At 35.0% G+C, this 21,517-nt stretch overlaps 1 protein-coding gene across 1 annotated transcript in view; it reads left to right on the top strand.

The window, feature by feature from the left end:
* Positions 1-21,517, top strand: part of Hmgcll1 (3-hydroxy-3-methylglutaryl-CoA lyase like 1) — a 175,457-nt gene that overhangs the window by 133,936 nt on the left and 20,004 nt on the right. The gene's annotated exons all lie outside the window — the stretch shown is intronic.

The raw sequence follows: 21,517 nt of genomic DNA, 5'->3' as shown, positions 1-21,517 counted from the left end.
TTCATTTATTTTAGTTTTCCAAGTGCTGTCTCCTTTCCTAGATTTTAAACCTGATTCCACTATTAGATAATTATTGTTTTCCTCATCTATTTAAGTCTTTGTAGAACTACAACAATGATAAATAAGTAAAGGGTATGAAACAGCACATAAACATCTTGCTATATTGTCTGCAGCTGGTCAGTGACAATTTTGTGACATTTGTTTTGAGGATGGAAGCTAATAAGTGAACTTAACTGTTCATCAGTCATACATCTTCAGTCAACACTCATGTGTGTGTGTGTGTGTTTTATAATGAAGTTGGTGCAGAAAACTGACAGCAGGGGCCTTGAAAAGCCAGGCAGTGCTTATACATCTGCTCTCCTGGAGTACAGTATTCTGTGCACTGATTCTCTAAATGAAAATAATAATAACAACTGCACCATAAACTGCCTTTCACTTTGCTAGTGATTAGAATCTGAACTTGTCAGAGAAAGTGTTTGTCAGATCAAGGAACAGAAGGTGATGATATTATAAATTATTTTTATTATATTGCACTTGCATTTTCTTTAAAAACTGATCTCCAATTAATAACACAATACAATACAATATGGATAGCTGAAAAGTTATCCAAATACCACATTTAGATTAATAATGTCATTCATGTGGAAATAGAAGCACATCACACATTCCATTTTATGTGTTTTTACCTGTAAGGTACATATTATTTTTATCACAAAATAGAAAACTGAAGCTGGGGGTTCAAGTAACTTACCTGAGGTCATGTGAAGATCACACAGTCAGGACTGAGCAGGAATTAATTCCCCGGGCATCGCTGCCTTAGCCGGAGCCTTTCTCACAGGGAAAAAGTACACAATTAAGTACACAAGGGTGCATCATTTGAGGTTAGGAAGGCTGTGAGCAGACAACGTTTGAAAGTCAATATTACGACTTCAACTTTGGGTGTGATATATTCAACAAACGTATTAAACATCTAGATGAAGATGTAAAGTATATATATGAATGCTCAAGTCCCCTATATAAAATATCCTGGTGTTTGCATATAACATACACACATCCTCCATATACTTTATCATCTCTGTGTTCCTTATGATGCATAGTACAATGTGGACACTGAGTGAATATTTATACTGTACTGTCTAGAGAATAATGAAAGAAAAATGTCTCTACGTTTTTCAGTAAAGAAAACATTTCTTCCTTTGTTGTCACAAGTATCAGGATCCTCTTCTTTTAATTCCGGTGCCTATCTGGACTACATTTTCTTTATCTGCTCATCCATTCATGGACACTTAGCAGGGTGTCACATCCTGGGTGCTGTCAGTAGTGCTGCAGTGGACACGGACAGGCAGGTGTCTCTAACAGGAATGCAGATGAAACACTGATTTCATTTGAAACACTGATTTCATTTTCCTTAGATCTTGATGAATGTGGCTTTATATCAGATGTAAATCTGATGTAGTGCAGCATTAAATTTTTTTCAAATTCTTGATTATTATATATCTACTTATTTCAACAAATTTGATTTTAACTAAGTATGTTTAACACCCCTTCTTCCAAATATCCTTTACACAAAATGCATAGATTAATTTAGAGATGATTTATTTAGTAACAATACTATTTTTCCATCCAACTAGTAAGTGCACTTTTCACTTATTTGGATTATTGTTTTTATAAAAATGATATATGGTTGTTTTCATTCTATAGAAGTCCTATGAATTTTGATTTCCTTCTATTTAATATAGTACGTGCTTTTGTTTTTCTTCTTGATTTCAACTGCATCCTTCCAGCATTTTATCAGACTTCCCATCCTTCATTCAGAAATCATGTCTTTCCAATGCTCATTTTCATCCTAAATAGAACTTTAAAAATTTTTTTAGACCATTCTTGTTTTTATTTGTATATAAAACCTTTAAATCTATTTATATTAAGTATATGAGTACCTTGAGCAATTTCTCAGGGAAAACCTTTCATTACAGGAAAATATTTTTTATGACGTCAATTTTCAGAGGTAAAAAAGTTGAGGTTTAAAGAGGATGGTTTGAGAATTAGGTTTCTTTTACTTTGATCTCCCAGTAACTACAGATAACTAAATAAAGCACATATTTCTTCGTAAAATGTTTTCAGTTCTGTAAACATTCTTAGAGGAAATATTTTCTTCAGTAAGCAACACCCACTCTTTTCAGATGAAGTTTCCGAATTAAAATAGTGGTGTTTATATTCTGTAAGGAAAGAGAGTGGTATTTATATTTCTCCATAGACATTTTGGAACATTTACCTTGAAAATACACAAGAAAACAGACCTTAGAGTAAAAACTTATTAGTTTCTACTTCAGCTATTAGAAGGTCAACAAAGTTATTTTAAAAGGATACCTATAAATGGGTCTACTAAGTTTGAAATATTGATCAACTACTTACTGAAATTGTGAGAGTTCACACGAAAATCGTTCTTTGTTGTGGATTTTAATGAAGAGCTACTTTGTTTATAAAGTGAGTTCATATTCTTGCATGGCAAAAACACCCATTAGAACAAAGGCACAAGTAACTCCCAGAAATAGGGCATGTGTTCTTATGCATACATAAACTGAGCATGCTCTAACAGGTTGCATCTCATTTATGGCTTTACCCTACTTACTTGTATTACCTTTAAACCTTCCGGCTTCCTTAAACTGAACTAGGGTTTTCCATTTAAAAAATTATTGAATGTCATTAGGTAAGTTTCTACCTTGGATGGCCTGTTCTATCAATGTAAGAATGAAAAAAATATGGATATAAAGATAAATAAAGAGAAAGGATGAAATTACAGAAAGATCGCTTTTTGTGTGAATTAGATGAGTAGGATGAACATGTCAGAGGGTTAGTAATTTCATGAAAATGGTTCAGAAATTTATTAAACTTCCCCATATTTTATGAAGACTCTATATTTCAAATAAACTGTATCCTATGCTTTGAGACACACCTCAGCATGTATTATAATGTAAATACATAGGTAGCAGCAAAATACAAGCACAATTATAGGTATAGAAAGTAGAGTTATAGGTGTAGAAAGTATTCTGGTTCTCAGCAGTTGCCAGATTGACAGCAAAGATGCATAAGATGGTGTAGGAAAGTTGGTAAAGGACTTCCTTTTCACAGGAAGGGATCCGTCTCTGAAGCCCAGGCCTGGTGAGGATGGCCCTACATCGATTAACTCAGTCTCTTCAGCTGGAAAACATGAATGTCATTGGGTGATGACTTTTAGCTTAGACTTGGTTTGATTTTAAAAAACAACCCACTTAAGTGGATACATAATTCCATTTATTTTCAGATGATAGGCAAAATGAGTGATTAAGGAGTAGAAGGATGGGCCGGGGATTTAGCTCAGTGGTTCCACCGCCTGCCTCGCAAGGACAAGGACCTTAGTTCGATCCCTGGTACCAAAAAAAAAAAGAAGTGGAAGGACACTAGGAACTTTTGTCATCTTTTTTTCTGAGTTTAGTTGAAAGATGATAATGCACTGATGGAGAACCTTTTAGAGACAAGTGTCCAGACTGGAGCACGAAGCTCACTTGTTTTTCATGGAGTGCCAACACTGCAATTAAACCTGAATACTGAGGTCTTGGTTTAGAAAAGGCAATTCATACATTAACATTCTTTGTCTTAAAAGAAAAACACAATAACAGATCTTTCAGTGATACAAACAGCTGGCTGCGTTCTTCTTTTCCAAGCATGCACATGGCCCTGTGAGCGGCTGTCTGATATCCTGCTTCTGGGGCCACGTCAAGGACACTTGGGCCTGTGTGGACAGGGGGCCTCTGCTGCCCACTGTGGCACACATGCATGGGTTCACCACCACTGTGACAGTGAATAAACTTTTAAAGGAAGAGTTCCCCCCAACATACTGCATTTATCTCTTTGTTATAAAAATGAATTGATTGACATGAAATTCTCATTCAGCTAGTAGAGTGCCATAGAAGAATAGCTTAAATAAAAATTGGCTTAAAAATAACCAGTTGAGCAAGACATTCACTTCAAATGCACATTTTCATTCCAAACAGATAAGGAGGCTGATCTGCACAGGAACATCACTAATAACTTGGGTGTTTTGGTGTATCATTAAAGAAATAAATATATATATAAAGTATATAGATTTTATGTGATTACCACCCCATAATCTTATTTGTTTTTAGATTTCTTCTAAATATTTCCATCTTTAAGAATTACTTTTTAGGTTATATGGAATATATTGGCAATACATTTAAAGCATTATTTTATATCATGTATTTATTCTTTATAGTCCATTCATCCCAAGAAGTTGATGCTTTTAAAATGTAGATTATTCTCTGAAATATTTGACAGATCATGTCTTTGTCTCATTTATATACTATTTTATACACTTTTTAACTTTATTTTAAAAATGTAGAGTGAATGTAGCTCAGTGGTAGTAAAATTACCTAGTAATTTGGTGCCCACCATTGAAAAATGAGTATATATAGAAAATTCAGCTATGTTTCTTTTCAACTCTTATAAGCTTCTTTGTTACTTTTCATTCCTTCATGAATTGTTTCTCATTGCCTTGTTTGTGATATCATAGGGAGTGATGAGGAGATGAAAGGAATGAAAAAGATTCCAACATTACAGACATAGCAGAGATCAACACATAGCAAGGGATCATTATGAAAAGGTTATGCCAACATATTTAAAAACTTAGGTGAAAAATAAAGATCATAAAATGATATAAATTATCAGAAATGGAAAAGAACTACTACCTATCAAATCAGTAAATTACATTTTTCACAATGAATACAACAAATGAGATGTTTTATGGGTTAATCATGTCCAATATAAAAGAAAAAAGTATTTCTGGTGTTACACGAACCTTTTCAGAGGATTTTGAAAAATTGAATCTATCCATTCAACTTTACTACCTAGATAGCTAATATTTTAGTTCACAAATCAGATAGATGCTATATGAAAGGAAAATTATGACCACTCGCATTCATGAGCAGTAATGTCAAATTCAAAACAAGATGTTAGTAAACCAGGTCAACTAAAGTATATAAAAGATAACATATCAAAAATAAATTTGTTTTATTCCAGGATTCAAGTTTGGTTTAATATTAGAAAATTTATTAGAAATTACAAACTTTAAAGAGTAAAAGGGGCTGGGGATGTAGCTCAGTGGCTCCGTGCCTACCTGGCAAGCGTGAGGTCCTGAGTTCAATCCCTAGGACCAGAAAAATGTCAAGAGTAAAAGAGAATAGATATGATTATCCCAATGGTTGTATTATATGTATAAATTCTAACTTATTTACTTTTGTTTATTTCCATAATGGAACTTTAGGCATCCACTCCTTACTATTCAATTTTTTGGGTTTTGCCTGTCATACAAACATGTCTGAAAACCAGGGCAGCAAATTCTTAAGCTGTTTCAGGAGCAGCCCTTGCTCTAGAGGCCCCAGAGAGCTCCACTGCTCTGCCTCCTCTTAATTCATTTCTTGAGTCTAGTACACCTTGGTTACAAACCCTAAAAGGATATTACAAGAAAGAAAAACCACAGCCAAGTCTATCGCATGGTGTCTTCACAGTCTTTCCAATGGAATCTAGAGACATGTAAGAAGATTGATTCATTTAAGCCAAGTTGGATCTGTCCCTGAAATTGTAGTTAAGCTTTCTAAAATCAATCAGAAGTCACAGCTAAGTATCCTAAAATCAATCAGTGAAAATGTTCTTAAATCAGTCATTCTAAAATCAGTATTAATAACATAAAGAATTTGTTATCTCAAATAATACTGAAAATTATTTGACATACTTAACATAGCAGGAGTTTCTAGTCAGTGCAAGAAACAAAAAAGAACTATAAGATGCACAGTTGGAAAGGATGAATTAAAATTATCATTTCAGATATCATAATTATGTAGTCACAATACCAAAAGAATTTTTAGGTAACTTGTTAAAAATCAAGAGTGCAGAAAATTAAAAACTTAAGATGTGTTATATACATGCATGAACTCCCCAAGATGAATGTAATCAGTTATGTACCACAAATGTGTACTAATAAATATTTTTTAAATTAAAAAATTACAGACTATAAGCACAACACATAAAAATATACAATATTTTCATATAGACTAGTAAAAAATCATTACAAAATGAAATAAATTTTTAATTGTAATAGCATTATAATATCAAATAAAGTATAGCTATAACAACAAACATGTAATACTGCTTTAAAGAAAGGAATATATTATGGAGACAAGTTTTCAAAAGTTTAAATAAATGGAGAATTAACAGGTAGGTGACCAGAGCATTTGGACCTATTCCTTTCTCAAAATGTCTGGCTATGTGACTCATTTCCCTACTGGGTCAATATAAGCTAAGTGGCTATCCTTGCAATCCTATTGGTTGATTGTAATTTGATCCACTTTGTACCCACACTGTGACTTTGCAGTATAAATTACTCCTGACAAAGGGCCTTAGGGCCAACCACTTGGGACCCTCCTGGAAATCCAGGAGCTATTCTTCTCTACTTATTTCCAATAAAACTCTCCTCACTTCTTTGGTTCGTGACTTCATTTTTCGATGTTATGAGACCACGAACTTGGCACATTTTACATCTAACAGTTTGGGAGTTATATATCAACAAGATTATAGAATACTCCTCTTCCCTCATACTTTATAACCAAGTGAACAGGGTTCCAATCAATAAAAGAGGGTGGCAGCAGGAAGAACTGCAGGATACAGACTGTAGCCAAGAAAGAAAATTTAGGGAAGGAAAATGAAGAAACTAGAAAATTTGAAGCCTCTGAAAGTGATAGCTGCAACAAACATTAAGCACAGCCAGTCTACCTGGATGAAAAATATATTTTCCCACTTCCAGTCTATTTATCACAGTTCCTATCACCAGACACAATGTGTCTGTATTTCAACAACAACAAAGTCACATGTCAGGCAAAAAATTTAAGAAAAAATATAGTGTGAAGAGACACAGCAAAAACCACAATCAGAGAGATATCATAGATATTGGAGTGATGAGATGGAACCTCAAGTAGCTATAACTAGTAGGTGTAGAGCTTTAATAGCAGAAGTAGAAAACATAGAACAAAGTTGGAAATATAAGCACAGAGGTAGAATCTCTAAAAAAGTGTTAAAAGAAATACTAGAAAAAAATACCTAACAGAAATGAAGAATGCCTTTGATAGGCTTATCAGTAACCGGGACATGCGTAAGGACAGAATCAGGGAGCTGAAGGATATATCAAGAGGAATTTTACCTAGGAACATATGAAGTAATACTCTAGTTATACAAAGTTCAAATTAAACAAAATTTGCAATCATAAAGGAAGGTGAAATGGTGTTTAGGATTTTCTTGGGGAACAGAATGTGCTATCATGGAGAGATCAGAGAACATTTATACATAATGCAGGATGCTCTGCCAAAGGGAGAAAAATGGATGCACCATGAGACCCTAATGTTAAGTGAAGTAAATCAGGCACACAAGCTTACATATGGCATGGTTTCTCTTAAAGGAGAAACTAAAAATACAAATAAAAAGCAAAGTAAAACATAGATAGCAGGAAATAGGGAGAGAGATGTTTTGCAAATGGGAAGGGGACCAAGAGATGAAGGAAAGGGGAGGGAGGGCAAAAGGAGAATAAAATAGAATTTATGAGCAGTCTAATCACTGTGTACTGGAAATGTGCAAAAACTTGAAAAGAAAAAAATGTAAATAAAAAATTAGCCATTCCCCATATCTTAAACTATGGCAAGTACAGTACATTCATTCCATTATGTTTTAAATTAGGAGACTACTTTAAATGTAATTTTCACATTAACAGCAAAGTGCTTTAAAGGCTAAAGAAAAGAGGAATAAAATATCTCATTATAACCACATTTGGACTTTTAGCCATGATTTCCTGAACCAGATTAAAATTTAAAACAGCATTATACTAAGTCCTAGGTTATTTTAGAATGTGTCTATCTCATTTCTCTCAGCCTGCAGTCATTTGAGAACACAGTGAAGAGACCTGTAGTGTAAACCAACAGGACTTGTGTACACAACAAATATGTGGCTGTAAAACATTCTCTCCTGATGTTTCTAAAACAGAGACCAGAAATATACAGTGGGAGAACTTTGCCTGTTCTCACACCAACACAAACAACAGTTACTATAACATATGTGAGACAAATTGAAAGAAATACTGCTGGGTTTCAGTGGTTCAAGCAAGTCAACAGATTTCTTTAATTGTAGCAGGTTAGTCCCCAAAACTACAGTTTTCAGCAAGGAATGGTTCTCAGACATTAAACTGATGCCTGATAAAACAGCCCTGGGGTCGTGAGAAGGCTATTCAGCTAATTTCATTTCACGGTGGGATCCACAGACATCTGGTTCAGCTGCGGAAGCTGGAAAACTTCTTTAAAATTCTCTTGACAGTAAAAGTGGACATGTGGAGCACATTCTAATCTGTTAATCTTGGTGCTCCTGAAAGACGCACATTTGGCTTTAAACTACACAATGAGGAATATTCCAGATTCAGTTGTAAATAATTTAATGGCATTTGAATAGAGAATAGAATTTTCATTTTTGAAAACTTCTGAAAGATGGTGATGCACCTGCATCCACCCCTGGCATTAGGAGTCCCTGGGCTTTCTGTTTACTCTCAGGGTTTATGTTCTGTCCACCTTTACACAGGTGCCATGTGGCCAGGGAGAGCTGGTGAACAGTAGCAAATGATTCTCTTTCTTTTCCTCCTCTTCCTCTTGGTTCTCCTTCCCTCCCTGGCTTCCTCTTTGCTAACTAGTATTCAAGCTTGCTCAAGGCCTTCCTGTCTTCTTCCCTCCCTCCCTTTCACTGTGTTACACATTCCAAGGAATCAAATGAGAGCAAAACAAATCTCCTGTGTGTGTGTGTGTGTGTGTGTGTGTGTTTGTATAATGAATAAATAGCTATGCAAATATAGTTGCATATAAACTCTAGGGTCACTGTATAAACATATAAATACAACAATAGAAACAAAAATTATATCTACCATTTTATGGGCTGTATCTAGATAAATAAATAGTTAGATTCAAGATGAACAGGTTGTCGAAGTTGTCTCTACTGTGTAGTCCTCACAATGTAGGTGGAGTGGTGACAAAGCAGGGCCTGACTGGGACTTCTTGTTGCTCCTCTGTTTATCTTTCCCTTTGAGCCAGTCTGTCTATCATTGCTTTCTACTTCCTGCAGCCTGTCCACTTGCTCCCAACAGCTGTGTGAATTTTTCTTTGTTAATAGTCTTTTATGTATTTTTCCACTTCTTGATTTTACTAAATTTCTTTATCCAGCATTTATATGTTTATTTCAATCTTAAAATACTATCCTCCAAACCCCGGATTTAACTTCAGAAAAGAATTAAATGTGGGTCTACATAGTTCCCCCTCAACTACATGCTGCTTTAGAGGTTTACTTTTCTTTTTAAACTATCCCTAAACATCCTTTGTGGTCTCTATAGCAAAACAAAGAAACCCAAACAACACACACACACACACACACACACACACATTTAAAGCTATTACAGCTATTTTTTCCTGATGAACCATCTTATTATTTTCTTTTGACTCTATTTTGTGTTAGCTCCTAAAGGGAGAGCATTACATACTAGTTACAAACAGTGCCACTGGCATCTAAATTTCTAAGGCCAAGTTTTGACTCTTTGCTCTTAGGCAAATTATTTAACTTTCCTGTGCCCCATGTTCTCTCTTCTCTAAATTATGGCTATGGCAATATCACATTATGAGAATATTTTTCTGTTTCTCACAGGAATTCATCAGGTATTTATTGAGCACCTTTTGTACATCATTGTCCTTTGCTAGATGCTACATGTAACTTGTTGTTTTGTAACGTGTAGATGATGACATCAGGTCATTCATTTCCAAATCACTAAATTCCCAAATCACTAAACATGAATACATTATTATATGAGAGTCTTCGTTGTTGGGTATAAGTGCTGAAGTTATGAGGAAAACCTTTGGTGACTCCATTGTACCCTTAGCATCAGGTCCTCAAAATAGTTCCTAACCTCTTGTTAGGCTGCCCTCAGCCTTAGCCTCCTCATCCCTTATGCTCCTTTTAACTCAGACTCTGTGTACTAGCAGCTTCTTCCAAATTCCCAGGGTGTTCTGCCTGGTGTGCTTCATTCTTCTCTACTTCCATACAACTCCCATTCTTTTGAGTTATATTTTGTAAGTGCTTTCTGGACAGGTATTTCTTGGCTACACTTACATATCTGAAGAGCACTGTCATAGTGCTCTTCACACAGTATCACCCTGCTCACCTGCGCATCAGTGGTGTGCTTCCTGGAAGCAGGACTGTGCACCTGATCTTGGCCTCTCCTGTAGGATCCAGCATAAAGTATATGCTTAATGTTCAACGCTATCTTCCAAGAACAGTTAAACGCTGGCGAAATGGGCAGTTTCAATAGAAACACTCCATGCCTTACATCAGCAGTGAGGATGTGTTTATTTATTTTTACTTATTTGATTTCTTTGTGGAATAGCAGATGGTTACTTGATTTCATTGTACCAAAAGATAAAAAAGGAACAGCAGACCTGTACTTACTGAGGGAAAATTTGAGGACTCCTTACAATACTACTTAAAATTCAGAGCTCTCTGTTTTGAGGTCAGTCTGCCAATTTTCTGTAATTGAGCTCTTGTTCTCATCTGTTTCTAGTTCTAGTTGGAATCAGGCAGAAGGTAGGTCAAGAATCAGAAAGTGGCCAACCAGGAGATGGCACTTTCCTCCAGCATGCTATACAGAAGAAGCCTGAATGGACACTTGGTTGAAACATTGGCAAAAACTGTGCTGAAAATATTCACATAGAGAAAATATATTTCATAATACATGATGGCTAGATAAGTGGAAAGACAGACATGGGAATCCACAGAATAAATATATTTTACATGTGTGCAGGAATCTTTTAAAATAAAACCTTCATTAGCTAAAGCCAAATTTTACTCCCTAAATATGGCTTCTTGGAAGAGGCAGTGCTGTGAGTCATGGAAGAATGAGTCAATATATAAGGAAGGAGGGCAAGGAGGAAAGACACTATGGTAAGGGAAAGGAGGTTAGAAATAGTAAAGAAAATCTCTACAACAGTGATAGTGTTGAAGAGAATGTTAATTTAAAAATAGTGGTAAAGTTGCATAATGAGGGAAAGTGAAATTGATGAAGCTGGATGATAAATTCTGAGGCCAAATCATCAGTCTCTATTGATGAGATTAACTTTGGACTTCATGCAGCCGGTGATAGGTTGTCACAAAAAGTTTTAAGCACGGAAGTTATTATTTGCACTTTAAATGTGCATTTTAGAAAGCTCTTTCTGTCTAAGATCATAGGTTTATAAGACGTAGGATAAAACAAATCAGATCATAGGAACTTCCAATAAATCAACCAGTAGATACTGAGGACCTTGGGTGCAAGACAGGCATCCTACAGAGGAGAACAGATCAAATTGAAAAATGTTTTTAAGAGGTGATAGTTGGCCCTCATGACTGAGGAGAGCTGGAAGGCAACAGAGGAGCGAAGAGCAGAGCCAAGGGTGTGCATCATGAATGAGAGGCTGGACAGACACTGGTCAGGGATTGCTGTGTGGATCTGTTTGTTAAATTGCTAGGCTGTCCTCCTCAGCAGAGACCCGGAGGCCTCAACTACGTCAGAGGCAGCAGAAACAGAGAAAGCAAACACAGTAGCCATTCCACATTGGCATATTAGCTCAAAGAAGTGCACTTCGCCATCAGTTTCCTGAAGCAGTTGGCAAAGCTCTTGTTCTTGACCTGCTGCCTCATTTGAGCCCTCAGCAGCAGCAGTTATTCTCAAGTTCATTTCTCATTGGTGTCTCTCAAAACTTATTTCCTCCGAGCATGACCAGTGGAGTGGCCTTCTAATTAGTCAAAATAATTAAATCCATGAGGCATAACATTGCTCAGATCTTTAAATTATTCCTTATAAAGGTTTATCAAGTAGGGGTCTCTGAGCTTCAATATGGGGCTTTGGAGAAACAAGGCAGACAAAGCCCCCAAATTACACACTACCATTACCAGTGGCAGTATACCATAGAGGAGAACTGCAGTCATTTGGAACCAGATGGTCCTCAAAACATTTGGGAACTCATGGAAATGGGGGAGAGGGCAGGGAAAAAACTTAAAGAAAAATAAGGGATAGATAGTACTAATAACACAGATTTAACTGTTGCAAGTTGGATTCTGTGAGGATGAATACAACATTACCAAGTAAAGTATTAGCAGAATGAATGAAAGATTAGTTCATTATCAGAGAATTGAAGTAACCAGAACATTAACAGATTAGAGAAGAAAAAATTTCTTAAGGAACACAGAAAACATTGATAAAATTTCTTCTACATAATAAAACCTTTACACTAAGAAAAGATTGCTATCCTCTTCTCTTTATTTATGTACATGCTTGCAGTACATAATGTTTACTTTCCTTGTGTGGAGTTGGTACATGTACATAACACATCTTTATTCCTTTTTTCCATCTTACCCCTTTCTTTCCTTCCCTCCTCCATCTCTTGATCCCATTCCCCTCTGAGAACAATAAAAAAAAGAGGAAGAGGATTGAGAGATGGGTGGCTGAGGGAAGAAGGGAATGGAAATGGAATGAAAGAAAAATTAAGATGTGTTATGTACACATATCAACTTCCCATAAGGAATGTAAACATGATGTACCACACATGTGGTAGTAAACTAAAATAATTTTTAAAACCCTCAAAAAAGAACAGATTGGGAAATAGTTGGAATTCATGAAGAGTATCAATCAATTCTACTTGATGATGAACTTAGTATCAATTTCAAAGAAACCAGGAAAACAAGGTAACATCACTGGTGCAGTATTTCAGGAGGTTTAACCAGTATAATAAAGTAAGAAATATAATGATAAAAATAATTGGGAATAACATCATTTATCTATGTTTTCAAATGACAGATTGCCTATGACATATATTCTTAGATTTTCATATAGACAATCATATCACTCACAAAACAGACAACTCTTGTGTATGTGTGTGTGTCCGTGGGTTGTGTGTGTGAATGAAGATAGTATTTAACTAAGTTTTATGTTAAGTATTCAAAACAGTGTTTCTGTAGAGAAATAAGAAAAAACAACCAATAAAGACATTATAGAAAAAATATTCAAGTTAACAACAGAAACTGTAAAGTACTAGTAGAAAACAAATATGTGTTTAAACCAGTCATTGTGGGAAAATGGATGCACCTTGAGATCACAATGTTAAGTGTCAGACACACAAGCTCAAATATCATGTGGTTTCTCTTACATGAGAAATCCAAAATACAAATACAGAGCAACACAAAAAAGATAGATAATAATAAGAAGAGATCTCTTTCTCAGATGGGAAGGGGATCAAGTGATGGAGAGGGGAGAGAGAGAGGAGAGGAAAGAGATGAAAAAAATTAAGATGTGCTATGTACACATACCATCTCACACAAGGAATGTAAACATTGTGTACTATGAATATATACCACACTTTTTGAAAACATTTTGCAATAAAACATATATATCAAAATTATAAATTATTGATTAAAGATTTACAAATTAATATGGATAAAATGTCTAGATATATAATATTCACAAGTGCAAAGATTTAGTGACCTTTAAAGATGGCAGTTGTCCTGATCATGATTTGTAAATGTAATGTGCTTTTAGATGAAATTCCCAGCAGCTTTGATCATGAAACTTGATAACCAAATCTCAAATTCAAACAAAGGAGTAAAAAGCAAAGACTAAACTAGATGTGTTTTAGAGCAGGAGAGGAGGATTGTCTCTATCAAGAAGAAAGACATTCATGTTAGGTCAGCCTCCAGGCCTGGGTCTGTCCTGGGTCCCAGGCAGGCTCCTGGCACCTAGGGTGGCACTGGGCAATTAACTCTAAATATCCAGACAGCAAGGCCATAAGGCAGGGCCTGGGTTCCTGAGTGTTAGAACCCTACACATGTAGGAAATTGTTTTTACCTGTGGTGAAGGTTAGGAGTTCTAAGGACAGCAGGGGAAGAGATGTTGAGTGTTGATCTCTACTAGGTTCTAAATCTGAATGAATTTGATTCACTTTCAGAACTGAGTGTGAGACACACCTATCACTATATAATTTGCTCATGTTTTGGAGAACTTTGCAGTAAATTATATTTCTTAAAAATATTCCTTAGTTATTCAGACTTGTGCATGGAGACTTATAAGTAGAAACATTTTCTTAACCTCAACAAAGGAATTAAAAGATGGAAGGGGGATGGGGGAGTGGACAGAATCAAAGTTATGTTAAATACATATGTAAATGTGCTAGATTAGAATTCTCTAGTGTGTATAATTAATTTGAACAACAACAAAAAAATTAGCTACTAATTTCTTTTCTTTTGACTCTTGAGTTTCTTCATAACTGCAGTGAATAAACCTCTTGAAAAAACCTTCAACAACAGCAAAATACTAAAAGAATTAAATCAGTAAAAGTCACATTCTTCAGTGTTAAAGCTGTAGGATAGGACCTTTATATCTTTCACTTTTGTCCTTTTTTGTTTGATTTATACTTGCAACTAGAGGTCTAAATTTTTATCTTAGTAATCTTATATTTTTCAAAATAACAGTAAGTCACCTTCAAGTCTAATGACATAGGCAGATTTCACTATGTATTCAGTTGACATTATATAATTAAAAATTAACAGAATTAAATATTTTAGGAATTTAATGTTGATGTTATTGGTAGTTATTGTCCCTTGAGATATATATATATATATATATATATATATATCTCGACAAAACTTTCATCCCAATTTTGCAAGAGCCTCACTGTAGTTTAATATTTAAAACTTAAAGTACATGAACAAGTGGGAAATCAAATAAGCTAAAATCAAAATAAGACATTTAGTCCAAAGCATTGCCTGCTCTTAATTTCCACTGGTTTTATATTCTTATTTTTTCTATTTTCCTTTTTATGGTCCTGTACATATAGAATATTACCCTGGAAGTGAGACACACAACATTTAAAAGAACTTGGGAATATTTTATACTTAAAGTGTGTCCTAAGTGTTCTCTCAGGAAGATGAGAGTATGTGGAGCAGAAAAAATGAACAGCTCAGTCAGAAACAGAACAAGACAAAGCTTGCTTTCTTTCAGTGATGAGTCCATCTGGAGAAGTACCTAAAGGTTACTGGTTTGGGTTGGTGGTGCTTGTCTGAAATATTTGAAAGTCTACAGTTTCACTGATGTTTCAAACCAAAATTTTTATATTTTCATTGTTATTGCTTGAAGCACCTATATGAACATATTTTATTGTTTTATAGTAGCTCTTTGAAAATTTGCATGACTTTGGTTAACTATTCTAAAATTTTCTCTTCAGTAGAGAACGTTTAAGGACACTAAAACATAAAACTAAATAACCTAAATCAAGAATAATAGCATCCTTTAAAAAATTCATTTTAAGTGATTATAAAATTTTTCACATTATAAGGGCCACTTTTTCCATATTTCTTGTGTTTCTCTTCTCAAGTAAAGATTGCACAGAATCAACCCTGCAAATCTAATGAAATTGTTCGGAAATTTTGAAAATATACATTGTCATATCTGGAAATATGTTCCTTGTGCCTTCTATCCACATTTTTTCTTTATACAAACAGACTTTCTAATTGAGGTAGAGTTGTTTGTTTATAATTTGTTACAGTTTGTTTGTTACAGTTTGTTTACCGTTCTGCCATTAACCACTCTTGAGGAGCCAATTGATTCTTGAGCAGCAATACAAGATGCATTTGAGCCACATTTACAACTCAACAAGTTTATGTAATAGATTTGTTCTTATGTGGTTTCATAATAATTCTTAGATCCCTTTATTGCAGCTAATTCAAGTTTAGTGAAGATGGCTGTCATTTTCATTGATCATTCCCACGGTCCAGTTTAGTTAAACTGAAAGAAATGATAATTTGCTACTCGTAGGCACAACGTATTTGGATTATATTTTGAAAGTTGTCTACCCAGATAAAATTAAAATCATGCAATTGTTATTCCAGATATTGGGGTTGAAGTCAAGAGAGATGAGAGTTTGGAGGGTATGGAGTGGGGGGGGGGGGTGAGGAGAGAAAGCTAAGATGTTGTATAGTTGAGAAAAGAAGGAAACCTAGAGATTTAAGAGGTGAAGAATATACATGGTCAGCATAAAAGGAGAAAATTTACATAATTGTAACAGATAAAAATGAGAGTTTGAAGAAGGCAAGGTCTCAGGACAGCGTATTATAGCATTTGAATCAAGCGATAACTTGTGTTTCAGAAAACTAAGTAGGGACAAACAAAGCAATCTTTCTTACCACTTTTTAAATTTTATGAAATATTTTCATTTACTGTTTCTTACTTTTTGACAAAAGCTGGCATTAGAGTCTCCTAAGACCCCATAATCACATTCATATATGACATATCTGATGGGAAAGAAAGGTTATTTGGTCTTGATTTGCTGATTCGTAGTAATATCATTCATTTAGATCACAAGGAATTACATAAGCCATCTGCATATTGGTAAACAGCAATCTTAGATTTTATTCTTATTTATATTTCCAACTTGTTGAGTCTCCTCTTTTAACTTTTTTTTTTGGGTGCTGAGAATCGAACTCAGGACCTTGCGCTTGCCAGGCAATTGTGGTGCCACTGAGCTAAATCCCCAGCCCAGAGTCTCCTCTTTTAAAATGAGAGATGCTATTGTTTTCATTATTAATGTGTTTTTGAATAGGTCTTCACAGCTCTGTATTTTGGAACAGTGATTTTAATCAGTTTTTGTTTTGAGCTCTTCTTCCTCCTCTTCTTCTCCCTCCTCTTCCTCTTCTTCTTCTTCTACCTCCTCTTCTACCTCTTCCTCTTCTTCTTCCTCTCCCCTCCCCTTCTTCCTCTTTTTCCTCCTCTTCCTCCTCTTCCTTCTCTTCCCCTTCTTTCTCTTCTTCCCCTTCTCCTCCTCCTCCTCCTCCTCCTCCTCCTTCTCCTCCTCCTCCTCCTCCTCCTCCTCCTCCTCCTCCTCCTCCTCCTCCTCCTCCTCTTCCTTCCACTTGTACTTCTAATACAAACTACTCCTTTGGAACTATGCTGTTTTAATTTTATGATGCTTTTTAAAAAATTTAAAGTTCTGATGAAATTATGGCTACCTTATGTTCTTTGAAAAGTAAGTTTTAATTTTAAGTGAAATACTGAAACAAGCCAGCTTTCAGTAAGTAAATTTATCGGTCAAAGTAACGTGAAAGGAAAAGAATATTTATAATCTAGTTCTTAATCACTTGCCAAGTGTTGTACCCAGCCCTTACTGCATTTCACAATTAGCAGCATCTTGCTGCACAGTAGTTGTGCCTACCAGTCCTGCACCCTAAAGGATGAGTAGCAGACAAACCTTGGTGATAACAGTAGTATTTGGTGTACACGGAGCTACTTTACTTGGGTAATTACAAATGTGGCTTGCCTGACTGGCCTTTCTTCTTCCATTTTTTGAAGCTTTCCAAATATTCTATGTGTGTCACTCACAGCTGGAGATTTCAGAAAGCTGAGGAATGTACTCCACATATTTCTTCTTCGTACTATCCAAAAAATCATTTACTCAGAAAAAAGTCCTTACTCTCTTTAGTCTAGATAACTAAAAAGATATAGTGGATCATTATTCTTTTGGATGTTTACACCGCGTGTCTATAATGTCTAGGATGTTATTTTTCCACATTCAGAGTACACATTTAAATTATTTTGGTTCCAAATCCTGTAGCAGCACCATGGGGGCAGAAGTCTTAATAAAACAAATAAAGTTGTTTTTCATGAGAAGATACTAAATCTTATATTTTATATATCTCATGGAGAGTTCTTATATTTACATGAACAGATGAACGTTTAAACTTTGTTAATGCTATATTGATATGCAATATTGACATCAAAACCTATCATCACACTAAATTTCACATGTTCCTGGGTTTAAAAATACATAAAAATGTTAAGATACATGGACTATAGAGGTCACAAGACCAGCAACACATTCCCCCATCCTTTGGAAGACAGTAACAGTGGAATGAGTTCACTGCATTTCATTTAGAAAAGTTACCTGTGTGTTTGCATATGTTTAATTTTTTTACAGCAAGAAAAACATAAATTTTTTTCATGTTCTTGGAGGAATGCATGACTTACAAAACATTCAGAACTCCAACTTAGAAGCGACCAGCCATGAAGAACATGAGCATTTCTAGCATAGTAAGTGTACTCATCTCTTCACGTTGAACCTGCAGTTTAGATGTTAATATTAATATATATTTAGTACAATATCTCAGAAGTACATGTATACTAACTTAATCAATAAACCTATGTATCATATGTAAGATTATGTCAGGCTATCATCAGACAATGCTTGTCAGATATAAACACGAGCACCTTGAAAGCCATTGCATTAAAGTTTTATAGAGAGTTCGAAAGCATCTTTCAGTGCCTTTGTAATTAGGATGGTAACTGTAAACTTTATTCTTCATCTTTTTAAAAATAATAATTTTATATGATTTAAAAGTAAGACATAGAAGTGCTATTTCAACAAATCACTTGTTAAATGTAAAATATGGGGTCCAGGATCCACATGTAAAATGTGGGTTTTAGTGACTTTTTCAAAGTCAACTCTTCAGTTACTGAAGAGATGAAAACAAAAACAGTCATTGCTACTGTATTTGTCCTGCCAAATGTTGTCTGGCTTCAAGTCATGTTTACAAAGATGTGGTTGGATAAGAAAGAAAGACGTGATTAAAATTAAATGTTAGTGCTCTCCAAGAATCTCAGTTATCTGCCATGGCTTCTAGTAAAGTAAAATGAGTTATTTGTATACCTAAATGATTCATTTTAAATCTAAATATCAACTGGAAAATAACATATGAAGTGTGTATATATGAAATAAATTAGCCTGTTTTGAACATACTCGTATGATTATAGTAGCTTGCACAGTTATAGTTCTACATTTTGCTTTAAGTTTTGAATTTTGTTGCCCTTAGCAAAATGTTTCCTGCAAGAATCTCACAACATGGATCTATATTACAAAGGATGGATGTATTTTAGATGGCCCACAAATCTTGATATAAATTCTCCCTGTACCCTGAGCTGATGGGAGTAATTGATACAAGATTAGGTTCTGACCTGAAAGCATGAGCAAGAGCAGGCACACCTCCATTAAGAGATGCAATAGAACTTATGGAGATGTCTTATGGACATTAGCTGTAGAGCAGATTCTACAAAGCTGAGAATTCTAAATTAAATAGTTATTCAGCAATGTAGATACGTGTGTATGTATATGTATGTACACATATGTATATGTGTCTCTATGAATGTATATATATATGCACATAAATATGTCTCTAAATATCTTAAACATATGTAACATTAGGTCACATGTGAAAAGTGTGTCTATATGTGTTTGTGCATACACATCATAATGCTACATTAAAAATTCATTCTAGTGAGCATCTAGTTATTTATAATACTGCATCTTTTGCTTCTTTGTATTCCCTGGAGTGAGTTTATACATAGAAACCCCTGGTAAATGTTTTAATAAATAGTTAATGAATAATGTTTTGGAATACTTCTACCAAAGTGTGTCATACAGCAGCAGGGAATCCAGTATTATGTCAAATGTCAGTAAACAGGAAACTGCTATTAAGAAGTTCAGTCATTGGTGTTGTTTGTCCTTTCATGACTTCTCCCTGAGCCTGGCTCTGGGTGAAGAATCCTCTGGCTCCCCAAGGGCAAGTTCATAAAAACTGCCTTAATTAACCCAGCCTCAAGTAATTTTGCTGGTCTTGGGTGCACATCTCTCTCATTGAACTGAAATAACATTTTGCAGTCCTCCCTGTAATTATTTGCATATACATCATATCTTTTAGATTAGATTGTAAATTTTTGGGTCAAGAACTGTGTCTTAAATATCTTACTATGCTGAGCCTTTTGTGAGTGAAAAATTACTACACGTTGGCTGATTGCATGATTCACTCTCCACTTTACATAAATCTGAAGCCTCTCCAAAGAAGTATTATTCCATGCTAACTTTGATGGAAGAGAATCCCTGCTCCCCATGAAATTTGAACTTGCTAAACTTGTCGAAATATATGAAATCCATATTGTGTTTTTTAAGTAAGAAACAAATTTTAAAACATGCTTTATTTGACAAGAAAGAATAAATATGACCACAATTTGTAATAGCTTCACAGGGAAGCATGCTCCCTCTTAAGTGTGGCTCATATGTCTGAAACACTGTGGCTTACCAAACAGCAAAGTGCAATACATAAATATATATTCTACTTTATTCTCATCATTGAAAAAATGATGGTTCAAACTCCAAACAGATGCACTAATACTTCTGATTTATAAATACTTATCCACAAGACATAGCCTTGGAGTGTGTCTGAGATTATGTTCTAACACTGTCTTGCTGGATACCTCTACAGCAGGCATAATTTTTGGTTCCCACTCACTTGCTTTCCTGAATTGCTATTATTATTATTATTATTATTATTATTATTGTCCTTTTATTGCTTAGCTGTCTCAAGTGTTTTTCTCTGTCACTATTTTATGCCCATGAGTACAAGGGCTTTGTATGCTATATTTATCACTATTCTAAACCTGGCATTCAGAAAAAGGTAGGACCTGAAGATATTTTTTCAGCTATGGAATGAGCAGTGACCACTACTAAGCACTTGTTTTTTCTAAGTCACTGTACAAGAAGACTTAAAGCCATACATGAAAGCTTAGAACTAATCAGTTTCTCATATAGAATTTGATATGGGATATTCTGAGTGACCCCTACAGAAAGTATCTAGACTATTGTTTATTCTGCTGAAAATGCTCCCTTCCAGGAAAATATTCTTCCACCACTCCAACTGTGCAGTTCTTCTGAGGGACTGGAAATTAGAAGTCCCTCTCCTTCACTGCTTTTATAACTCCTGGCTAAAAAGGCAAAGCAATGGCCCTGCACACGCAATCTCCCTGCACTAGTTCTCTCTCTTCAGGGACTGGTCCAGGGATGGGCCTGTGTTCGAGGTAGGGAAAAAAACCTGCCCAGATGTTTTCTGGTTTTAGCTATAAAAATTAGCTCTTTTTGTTATATAAAATGGTGACCTTTGTTAAAGAAAAAGTAGGGAAAAAAAGTCAACACAGAGAAAAGACATGATGAGACAGAAAGGAAAAGGGGAGGAGGGGAAAAGAAGAAAAAGTCAAAGGAAGAAGGAGGGAAGGAAGAGAAAGAGAGAGAGGGAGGAAGGGAAAAAAGGTAAAAAGAGGAGAAAGGCTAATTTGGAGTTCCTTCTTTTAGTTTTTCCCAAAATCAACCCAACCAAGTTCTTTTCATCATCCATTTAAGGGAGCCAATGAAACGCTTTCTCTTTTTAAAAATATAACTCAACTTATATCCTGGTTAGTACAGTATATGATATAGAAAACTCAGTGTTCAATGTCTCTAGGAGGGGTTTTTAGGATGAATGTGTGGAAAAAGTTCTTCAAAGAATGTATTTA

The sequence above is a fragment of the Heterocephalus glaber genome, unplaced genomic scaffold, assembly GCF_053883595.1.
Source record: "Heterocephalus glaber isolate CG9 unplaced genomic scaffold, H.glaber_assembly_v1.0 deba00001610, whole genome shotgun sequence".
Lineage (NCBI taxonomy): Eukaryota > Metazoa > Chordata > Mammalia > Rodentia > Bathyergidae > Heterocephalus > Heterocephalus glaber.
Note: the sequence above shows the minus strand (reverse complement) of the source record. Positions and strands in the feature narration are given on the sequence as shown.